Genomic DNA, 10,992 nt, shown 5'->3' with positions numbered 1-10,992 from the left:
CAACGAAGGGAGAAGTGTCTGCCCTTGTCAAATCGACAAGCCTCAGTTTCCCCGGCCTCCTGCAGGCTGGGCTCCCCTCCGTGTCCTTGGCGTGTATCCACACACAAAATCCTCACCTCCACAGCCCCGCATCCCTCTGCTCGGTCCTCCTGAGACTGAACCCTCAACCTAGGGAAGAGCGACCCCACCCTGCCCGTGCCCCCCACTGAAGCTCCTGTCCTGGGGAGCTCAGACGTCATGAGCCTCAGTGTCTCCCCACTGCACAGTGACTCCTTGGGGACAGTGTCTGGCTCTGCCTTGTTGACCTCGTTATGCAGAAAGGGGGTGCCCACCTTGTGGCTGCTGAGGGAGGGAGGAGAGGCTGCCTGCTCACCCCACCTGCACCCTCTCACGGCCCCGAGTCCTGCCTTTGGCAGGTCTGACCTCCACAGTGATAGCCACAGAGGAGACTCAGGGGTCTGGCCGGATGGACCCAGTTTCACCTTGCAGAGGCAAGGGTGAGACAGGGAGGCAGGATGTGGGGATCAGGCTCGGCATGAGGAGGAAATCTGGGTGAGTCTCTCATCCTGTCTGACTTCAGGGACCCAGGAGCGGATGTGGGATTGTAGATAATCGATCTCCAAGGGCTGACCCAGGCCTGACAGTGTCTGTGTGTGAAGTTCCTCCTCTGGGGAGGTCACTGTTCTGACCTCACCACCAACCTCCTGTGGGGCCTCCTCTAAGTCTTGAGCCCTCACTTCCTGAGAGAAGAACTCTGAGGAACAGACGTTCCCTGGCGGCCCTGGCACCTCCGAACCAGACATGCTGCTGCTGCTGCTGCCCCTGCTCTGGGGGAGGGAGAGGGTGGAGGGACAGGGACAACGGGGGGATGGTTACACGCTGCAAGTGCAGAGGGAGGTGACAGTGCAGGAGGGCCTGTGCGTCGACGTCCCCTGCTCCTTCTCCCACCCCAAGACTGACTCTCCAGAAGTTCATGGCTACTGGTTCCAGCAAGGGACTAACACAGCCCAGCGCGCTCCAGCGGCCACGAACAACCTAAAACGACAAGTGAAGAAGGAGATCCAGGGCCGATTCCAGCTCTCTGGAAACCCGCAGATGAACAACTGCTCCCTGAGCATCAGAGACACCAGGAGGAAGGACCAGGGGTTATTTTTCTTTCGCATTGAGAGAGGGCACGTGAAATGGAACTACATGTCCAACCAGCTCCACGTGTTGGTGACGGGTAAGGCGCTGGCTCCAGAAGCAGCATGAGAAAACGTCATGGGGCTGTAGCTCAGGGGTGGGTTGGAACCCTTGTCTTGGGAAGGGGTCGGGGGTGAAGTGTATCGGGCTCAGGGGAGGCACTGGACCACAGCCCAAGCTTCCCCAGGGCTGCACCTCAGACCTCCTCCTGATCCTGCACCCCCTCCTCCTCACCAGTCCTGACCCACAGGCCCAGTATCTCCACCCTGGGGACCATGGAGTCTGGCCGCCCCGGAAACCTGGCCTGCTCTGTGCCCTGGGCCTGTAAGCAGAGGGTGCCCCCTACCATATCCTGGATGGGGACCTCCGTGTCCTCCCCAGGCCTGACCACAACCCGCTCCTCAGTGCTCACCCTCATCCCAAAGCCCCAGGACCACGGCACCAACCTCACCTGTCAGGTGACCTTGCCTGGGATGGGTGTGACCATGACCAGGACCGTCCAACTCAACGTGTCCTGTGAGTGCTGGGCCAGGACGCCTGGGTTCCTGGTGGGGCGGGGTGTTGCTGAGAGCAGCAGGATGGGGGTCAAGGGTGCTGGCTCCCAGAATCTCGGCTTGGAGTGGTTGGCTCCACTTTCCCCATTTACGCGACTCCTGGGGAGACAGGGCCCTTGTCCCCAGCCCTCACAGTGACGTGGGTCTCCGTGTCTTTCTGTGCCAGACCCTCCTCAGAACTTGACCGAGACTGTCTTCCGAGTGAATGGCACAGGTAGGGGACAGAGCCCCCTCCCTGGGGCTGGGGGAGCAGGGCCTTCAGCTCAGGGCAGAGCCAGGTCCCTCCTCAACCCGGACTCACCCTGGTGACCTGAGACCCCCTTGTGGGTGAATCCAGTGCCCCTCCCCATCCTCAGCCCCTGTGGCCACCTGAGCCCCTGTTCCCATCCCTTCCTCACTCCCCTCAGAATCCTCTACACACACCCTCCTTGGCCCTGCAGCAAGGGCAGGGGGACATTGATACAGCAGGACCAGCCTCGAGGGTCCTGATCATCCACCTCCTGAACACACCTTTCTGTACAGCATCCACAGCCTTGGGGAACAGCTCATCCCTCTCAGTCCTGGAGGGCTAGTCTCTGCGCCTGGTCTGTGCTGTCGACGGCAATCCCCCTGCCAGGCTGAGCTGGACCCGAGGGAGCCTGACCCTGAGCCCCTCACAGTCCTCGAACCCTGGGCTGCTGGAGCTGCCTCGAGTGCACGTGAAGGATGAAGGGGAATTCACCTGCCGAGCTCAGAACCCTTGGGGCTCCCAGCACATTTCCCTGAGCCTCTCCCTGCAGAATGAGGGCACAGGTGGGTAGGGGAGGGGCTGGAGGAGGAGGACACACCTGCCCCACCCTCATGGGCCATCCACTGCCCTGAGCTTCAAGGGGGAGCTCAGCTCTGGTCTGTGCTCAGTTATGAGGCCTGGAACTTCCCCGAAACCCAGAGCGTCACTGTCCTCTCCCCGCCAGGAAAAGGGTGTGGGGTGGGGAGAGGGGAGGAGTCGATCTTGGAGGGGAGGAGCTGGGGCCTGGATGGGTGTATTTAAGAAGACAAGCGCCTTGCTTTGCAGTGCTTAGACCAGGATGAGGCACGTGAGGCACTTGCCTTGGCACCAAATTTAAGAACCAAAAATAAAACAACTCAGCAAGCAAGAGAAATAATATTGTGACATGATAATCTTTTTTAAAAAAATAAAAGTTAATGCAAAATAATTCCATGGTGAACACAAATCAAAATTTTAAATTAAAAAAAAAAAAAACTGCACCCAGCACTCTCATGCCTCACTGGCCTCACCAGAAGTCCGTAATCCTCCTCCTTCCCATGCCTGCTCTTTGTATCTGGGAAAGCTGGGAGGAGAATCAAAGTCGAGGGCCTTACAGGCAGTAGAAGGCGAAGAGACCCAGTTGTTGAAGGTAAATCCCAGAGATAACTCCAATCCATTTGCAGGCACCACATGGCCTGTATCAGGAGTGATGTTGCGGGCGGTCGGGGGAGCTGGAGCCACAGCCCTGGCCTTCCTGTCCTTCTGTGTCATCTTCATGGTGTGAGCATTCACCCTGGGGAGGGAGGGAAGGAGAGCCCTGAGGGAGGGCAGGGTGGGAACAGAATCCCTGAAGTCAGAGCTGTAGGGACCTGCATGGTCAAGAGCTTAAAATAAGGGCAAGGAGGTCACAGATGCAAAGTGAGAATTTCACAAGCATCCTTGTCCGTGGGGCTCCAAGTCTATGGCAAGCCCCGGGCACCACCAGCCAGAAGGCAGGAGCCTGTGTTCTCATCACTGGAGTCACTGGGGTCCCTGGGACTAGCTTACCTCTCTCTCACCTCAGTCATCCCTCCAGCCCTTTAATAGGAAACATGATGGTGGGGTGGGGGTTGGTCCACCCACTACACCTTGATCGATAAAGACTGAAAGACTCCGGTCTCTTCACTCAGAGTGAGGTCCTGCAGGAAGAAATAGGCAAGGCCAGCAGCGGGCATCGGGGATACAGGCATGGAGAATGCAAACGCCGTCAGGGGCTCAGCCTGTCAGGTGAGCAATGTGGGTGTCTCCACACCCAGCATTCAGCCTGGACACCTCCCACAGGATGGCCTCCAGGATTGCTCAGCTAGTCACAGCCAAAGTTATCTCCTCATCTCCTCCTCCTACCTACAAGCCGGCTTCTCCTGCAGGATTCCCCATCTTGCTGACAGCATGGCAGCCACTCCTCCCAGATCAGGCATGGAGGAGAGTTGCCTCCTCTCTGTCCTCCCTGTCTTCCTCTACAGCTGAAAATTCACCATATCTTGTCAATTTGCCCCACAAAGGACAGCTAGCATCACTCCCGCCCATCCTGACCCTCTCATTGCTGAGGCCTCAGGATTTTTTCTCTGGACCTTGTCACCTCCCTACTTCTCACCTCCCCTTCCCTATCTGGAGGGACTATCTGGAAGGCATCACTGCCCAGTTCTTCTGCATTTGGACAGCTGTCCTCCACCCGCATGGTCTAGATCAGAGGCCAGCAAACATTTTCTGAGAGGCCAGATGGTAAGTATTTTTGGCTTTGTGGACTATACAGTTGTTGTTGCAGCTACTCAGCTCTGCTACTGTAGAATGAAATCAGCCGTAGACCACATGTTAATGGTGAGTTGGACTGTGTTCCAATAAAACTTTACTGACAAAAACAAGCAGTGGGCCAGATTCAATGCAAGGGCTGTAGTTTGCCAACCCATGATAAAGCCCAAACTCCTCAGCCTGGAGCCCTGCACATTCTGGTTGTTAGGCACCTACCTTTCCAGGAGGGCCAGAGTTAGGATGAGAAGAATGAGGCACTTGCTTTGAATGCAACATTTAAGGGGACGCCAAAAATCTCAGCAACTGAGAAAAACAAAGTTACATGCATTGTTTTTTAAAACATCAAAATTAAAATTTAAAAACCAATGATAAGCCAATATCAAGATTTTAAATAATGACAGGTTCAATAAACTGAAGTGGCCAGGTGTGGTGGCTCACACCTGTAATCCCAGCACTTTGGGAGGCTGAGGCAGGCGGATCACCTGAGGTTAGGAGTTTGAGACCAACCTGGACAAAATGGTGAAACCCCACCTCTACTAAATTAAAAATACAAAAATTAGCCAGATGTGGTGGCAGGCATCTGTAACCCCAGCTACTCGGGAGGCTGAGGCAGGAGAATTCCTTGAACCCGGGAGGCAGAGGTTGCAGCGAGCCGAGATCATGCCACTGCACTCCAGCCTGGGCAACAAGAGTGAAACTCCGTCTCAAAAGATAAAAATAAAGTAAAAAAAAATAAACTGAAGTGAACTAAGAATTATTTAAGATCATCACTTAGTCAAGAGAAATTGTCAAGTAGGGCAGCGTTCTCAGTTGAAAATGAGGGAATCAAAGTTGGATTTGAAAATATTATTTCTCCTTGCTTCCAGTAGAGCCAGGAAAGCTGAGTATAATAAATTCTGCTCTAGGTATACGTAAAATCTTTAAACTTAAAATGATGTTTTATTACACACAATTTTTCAATTTGTCAGTAGTAGTTCAATTATTTAATGTTCTGGATAAAACTGACCATTAAACATACATGAAAACATATAAAGAGGGACAAACATTTTTCTCGTGCCTCAGGCTGCAATTGGCTCAGCAAAGCACATTTAAAATCCTGGGTTTATTTAAATTTTTGTTCTCCATGGAGTTTTTGGCACAATTTTGATTTTCAAATATTACATGAGGCTAGGCGTGGTGGCTCACACCTGTAATCTCAGCACTTTGGGAGGCCAAAGTGGGCAGATCACTTGAGGCCAGGAGTTGGAGACCTGCCTGGTCAACATGGCAAAAGCCCATCTCTACTAAAAATGTAAAAATTAGCCGGGCGTGGTGGCACACACCTGTTATCCCAGCTACTCAAGAGGCCGAGGCACGAGAATCGCTTGAACCTGGGAGGCTGAGGTTGCAGTGAGCCAAGATCACGCCACAGCACTCCAGCCTGGCTGACAGAGCAAGATTCTATCTCAAAAAAAATAAAAATAAAAGGGTTATAGTCTGTAAGTGGCCATCTAGGCGGGCTGGGAAGTGTAACTTCTCGTAAAAGTTGAAAGTCAGGTGTTTTAAGGGAGGAGGGCTTGGAGCAGTTTTATGTTGGAAGGGTTGGCTAAATATACAGATTTAACACATTAGAGGCAGAGTCATGGGTATTTATGAAAGGGTGTCACGCGTACGTGTGATGGATAAATACCTCAGTTATATGCAACTCATGTTTATTTTGGGGTGGAGACTTAATATTTAAATGTATTATAATTAAGCCATCTATGTCAAGAGGCAAAGCAGAGACGCAGAGGTGTTTAAGTGTGTAGGGGCCGGGCGCGGTGGCTCACGCCTGTAATCCCAGCACTTTGGGAGGCCGAGGTCGGAGTGGATCACAAGGTAGGATTGAGACCATGGCTGGAACCCTGTCTCTTACTAAAATACAAGGAAAAAATTAGCGGCGCGGTGGCAGGCGCTGTAGTCCCAGGCATACCCAGGAGGCTGAGGGCAGGAGAATGGCGTAAACCCAGGGGCGGAGCTTGCATTGAGCTGAGAATCCGGCCACTGCACTCAGCCTGGTGCCACAGAGCGAGACTTTCGGGCCTCAAAATTTAATTTTTTGAAAAAATAATTTCAAAAAAAAAGTGTGTAGTCTCTGTAAATGGGCAGAATTAGCCTATGGTTGTTTTCTTAGGAGAAAGTTAGTGAAATTAGTCTTTTGCTGAATTCAAGCTGTGGTTGTGGCTGGTAGAACAGGGGGTTAGTTAGCATCTGGCAGTGGATGAGCTGCAAATTATTTTAATATTGTTTATTTTGAGACCAGTGTTTGTTGAGCTGATAGAGAAAAAGAAAAACCTTGAGGCCGTCAGAACACAGTAATTCTTCAAGTTCTGTGGCACGTGACTTCACCTTTGCTTGGCGTGCCCTTAGGTCTTGTTTAAAATTTGGTACCATAATGCTACAAAGAGTCCACTCTGTCAGTCTTAGGGTCTCTACGGTAACATTAACGTTGTTAAGTTATTGTGTCTAAACCACACAAATGGGGTTATAATGAGATATGTCTGACCCAACGCCCTATGGGGAGAAATCAGGGAAGAAGTCGCATCTCAGGTCCGTAAGAACCACGGGAGAGTCCTGGGTAGAGAGAGGTGAAGGTGCCCAACTTCCCACCAAGTCCAAGCCCAATTCCTCCTCACGTGGGACCCTAGGAGGTGGAGGAGATGGTCTGGGGACTTCACCTCTGCACCAAGAGTCCTCAACATCTCCGTACTTTTAAAGATTTCCGAGGGCGCTGTAAGAAGATGCCATCGTGTGGGGGAAAGAGGCCGCCAGGTGAAGCTGAGGAAGGAGTTGGCACTGCTGGCCTAACTACAAGGGGTAACAATAACAATGCGGATGATAATAGTAATTTATTTCACACTGACTGTATGCCAGGCACTGTGACAGGGTTACCTTTAACCCTCCCAGCAGCCAAGCAAGACACATACTTTAACCCCATTTGCAGATGAAGAAATTCGGAGGTGCAGAGAGGTGAAGTTACTTGCCCACAATCACACAGCAAGAACATGATAGAGACCAATGTTCACACCAACGAGAAAGTCGGTATGGGAACCTCAGGGTGGAGGTACAGGGTCCTGGCAGCTGGATGTGGATAGAAATGCATGGTGTGTGTGTGTGTGTGTGTGTGTGTGTGCGCGCGCGCGTGTGTGTGTGTGTACGTGTGCGTGTGTGTATGTCTGAGTGAGTGTAACACCACATCTGTGAGTCTGTGCAGGGCTGTGTCTAGGGGTAAGACATTTCCAGGTGTGTGACCTCATGAAAGTCCTGCAGAGGGTCCTGCCTCCTCCCTTCTCCTCAACCCTTGCTCTGGGAGTTTCCGGCTGTGGCCCTGGATGGGGATGGCCCCAGCCTCCTCCCCTCCTTTGCTTCCAGTTGCCCTTCCCTCAGCCCTGGGAAGCTCATCCAGCATCCAGCTTCTCTTACCCACCAGAAAGAGCCCCCTCCACAGCCTCCATCTGGGTCTGGAAAGGTCTGTGAGCTACTGGAGTCCTCCAGGAAGAGGGGTCCCTCCAGAGATGCAACTCCCTCCCTCTGCTCTGCTCCCTCCCAGACCTGTGTCTCCTGGCACAGAGGCTGCGGGTCTCATCTCCCAGCCCTTGGGGCAGCCTTTCCTCCCCAGGGTGAACTCTGACCAGCACGGGTGGGGCCTGGGGAGGATGGCGCTTGTGAGCCCAACCTTATCTTTATGGCTTTATGTTGCCTTTAGTTTATTATTTATTTACTTATTTTCATATTTGTTTACCTTATTTTGACCTGGCTATCAAACGAGCAAGAAAGCAAACACACAAACAAAAAAGACAGCTCACTGTTGGGACAGTTGGGAAATACAGAAAAGCACAGCAAAGCCTCACATTTCCAGGTGTCCTGTTTCCGTTTGGTTTGGTTTTCCTACTTAGGACCTCGCCCAATTTATTTTATTTTAGAATTGTCATGTAGGTTACCTTATTTCTTATAAAAATGATATGGAAAGAAGGGGTTGAAGAGTCAAGTGCACTGGGTCAGTACACATTTGCCAACTCCCAGGATTCAACCACTTCGATAATCTTTTATTGATAAACAGGAAATGCATATCACAAGCCTCACATGGAAGCTCAGTACACATTCCAACCCCGACAACAGTGTGCACATGAACGCGCCAAACAAGCTCTGGGAACTCACGTCTCCTGGATCGCCTACAACATGAGCTTCGTGCCTCTGGCTGTGACGCGGTTCATCCCCTAATAGTGCACACGCTTCTGCAGAGACCGAGTCCATTTCCAAACCTCCTGCCGGTTTGCTCTCTTGGCCGGGTTGGCGCCTCAAGCAGGACCCTTTGTGGTTTTCAGGGGCAGTGCTAGAAGCTTTGATTCAGAGGGAGCACAGAGCAACTAAAAACAAAACCAAACCAGTTCCCAGATAAAGAGAAATTCACAACAGCTCCCGGGAGGGAAACACCGACTTTTCTTAGCGTGGGAGGGGGGCTGAAAGGAAGACCCTCAGATTTGTCACAGATTGCTTCTTCATGCGTCCGGCCAGAAACGTACAAACCAGGCAATTTAAAGACAAGTCCCCAAGGCGGGGAACTGTTGGCTTTCTGGGATAATTTAAGTTCTGCACCAAGGATCCTATTTTATCACTTGGGTGGTGAGTAGAGAAACAAACACAAATGCCAACAAAAAATCCAACAAGCTGGTGCCATCCTGACCATTCCCGGCATGAGTGTTGCCTGCACCGCGGCACACGCGGTCTCCCCTGCCAGGGGCTGGCCGCCTTGTGGTCCCTGCGCCTTCCCAGGGTGCCCAAGGGCTAGGTTGGCAGCCCCCTGGTCCCCCACACCACCATCAGCATTGAGCTGCCCAAAGTATTAGTATCAGGCCACCGAGACGCTGCTTTTCTCTCATGCAGGTGCTATGTTTACAGTGCTGATTTCGCTGGAACAACAACAAAAATCAGTTCCAAGGCCCTCACACACTCAAGATTTTTGAAACAAAATTAAAACAGGAGAGGCACAAAGGACCACACAGGAACGGCTGCTCATTGGATCAAGATGTTCTGCAGAGTATTCATAGTAACCCACGGGGAGGACCTTGGAGCAGTTCTCCCTCTTCCCTGAAACGGTTTCTTAAAAAGTAGGTTGTTTGGCCGGGCGCGGTGGCTCATGTCTGTAATCCCAGCACTTTGGGAGGCTGAGGCAGGTGGATCACAAGGTCAGGAGTTTGAGACCAGCCTGGCCAACATGGTGAAACCCCACCTCTACTAAAACACAAAATTAGCTGGGTGTGGTGGCACAAGCCTGTAATCCCAGCTACTCAGGAGGCTGAGGCAGGAGAATCGCTTGAACTGGGAGGCAGAGTTTGCAGTGAGCCGAGATCATGCCATTGTACTCTCCAGCCTGGGCGGAACAGCAAGCTCTGGCTCAAAAAAAAAAAAAAAGCAAAGTATTCTTAAAAATCCTAACTCCGCAGGAATGTTAATGACGTTTGGCTTCAACACGCGGCTGTGCACCTTTCCCTAGCTGTACAGGTGAGAACTGGAAAATCTGCAGTCTGTGACTGTAAATACATCACACTCCGCCTGCTGTAAGCAATTGGTTTGTGTAGGTTCCATTTGCCCTGTTGGTCCCAGGTGAGCTGTTCGTTCCCTTCAGATCCCAAGTAAATAAGTGAAAGTCTGTTAGCAATTTCCAGCCTGATGAGAGGGCCCTCCCAGAGAGAACTCCAGGCCTCCTTTCCAGGGTATCATCGGCAGTCGCCTAAATCGGTAGCTGAAGAAGAGATTCATCCAAAGGAATAAGGGGACCCCTAAAAATAGCCTTCACCCTTTCCCATGGCAGCCTCTGCTCCCACGTGGACTTCTTACTTTCCCATCTCTTGATCTCTGTCTTGTCTGTTGCATATGGAGTGGATTCAGTTGCCAAACAACTGCAGTGAAAGTGAAAACAGACAATCCTCAAGGCACAGGAGGATCGGCAGGATGACAATTATTGGAGGTAAGAATTCACTGCATTCAGTCCGCTGTCCCCGGACACAGGAGATAAACTGAAATCCACAGAGAATCAGACCGTGGGCTGAAGACGGAGCTGTCTACATAGGAAAGAGCACAGAAAACTCAGATTCTTACCTCCTACACCACTGCTCACCCTCAGGCTGTGGTGACCCGTTTTGCAAACACATCTCTTGCAAGTACAGCAGTGGTGGGCACGCTCTGGCTTTGTAGGCTGGTGGGCCAGTTCAGGTTCTTGACTTCACTAGGCAAAAGAATTTGAGAACGAGTCCAACTAAAAGTAAGCAAGAGAGTTAATGGCAAAGTGAAAGTGCACTCTGACAGCAGGTCAGAGCGGCTGCTCAAACATGAGATGGCGCTGACTGACGCTGGGGAAACTCCCTTTAGGGGAATCTTCCGTGACTACTCATGCGGGAGTAGGACGGTGTTGCTCTTAAGCATGTTCTGGGTGGTCTCTTAGGCCCGCATGTGCAATGGCTGTACACGCTAGTGCATACCTCGCTGTCTCATTAGCACCTTAAGTCTCCACGCGGGGGTGTGTTTTCACTATTATAATAAGCACAGATCAGCCCGAGGACACTAACTCAGCATGGGTTTCCGCACTTGCACGAATTTGGGGACTTTCCCTTCTGCCCTTCTACCTCCTTCCTGCAGGATGTTTTGACCACCAGCCCGGGATGCGGTTTGTGCGATGTCCGGCGGTTTGTTCTCTCTATTTAA

General features: G+C 51.7%; 1 pseudogene; it reads left to right on the top strand.

The window, feature by feature from the left end:
• Positions 1-801: 801 nt before the first annotated feature.
• Positions 802-9,434, top strand: LOC108532403 (sialic acid-binding Ig-like lectin 8; annotated as a pseudogene).
• The last annotated feature ends 1,558 nt before the right edge of the window (positions 9,435-10,992 follow it).

The sequence above is a fragment of the Rhinopithecus bieti genome, unplaced genomic scaffold (assembly GCF_001698545.2).
Source record: "Rhinopithecus bieti isolate Rb0 unplaced genomic scaffold, ASM169854v2 scaffold_10264, whole genome shotgun sequence".
In the NCBI taxonomy this organism is placed as follows: domain Eukaryota; kingdom Metazoa; phylum Chordata; class Mammalia; order Primates; family Cercopithecidae; genus Rhinopithecus; species Rhinopithecus bieti.
Note: the sequence above shows the minus strand (reverse complement) of the source record. Positions and strands in the feature narration are given on the sequence as shown.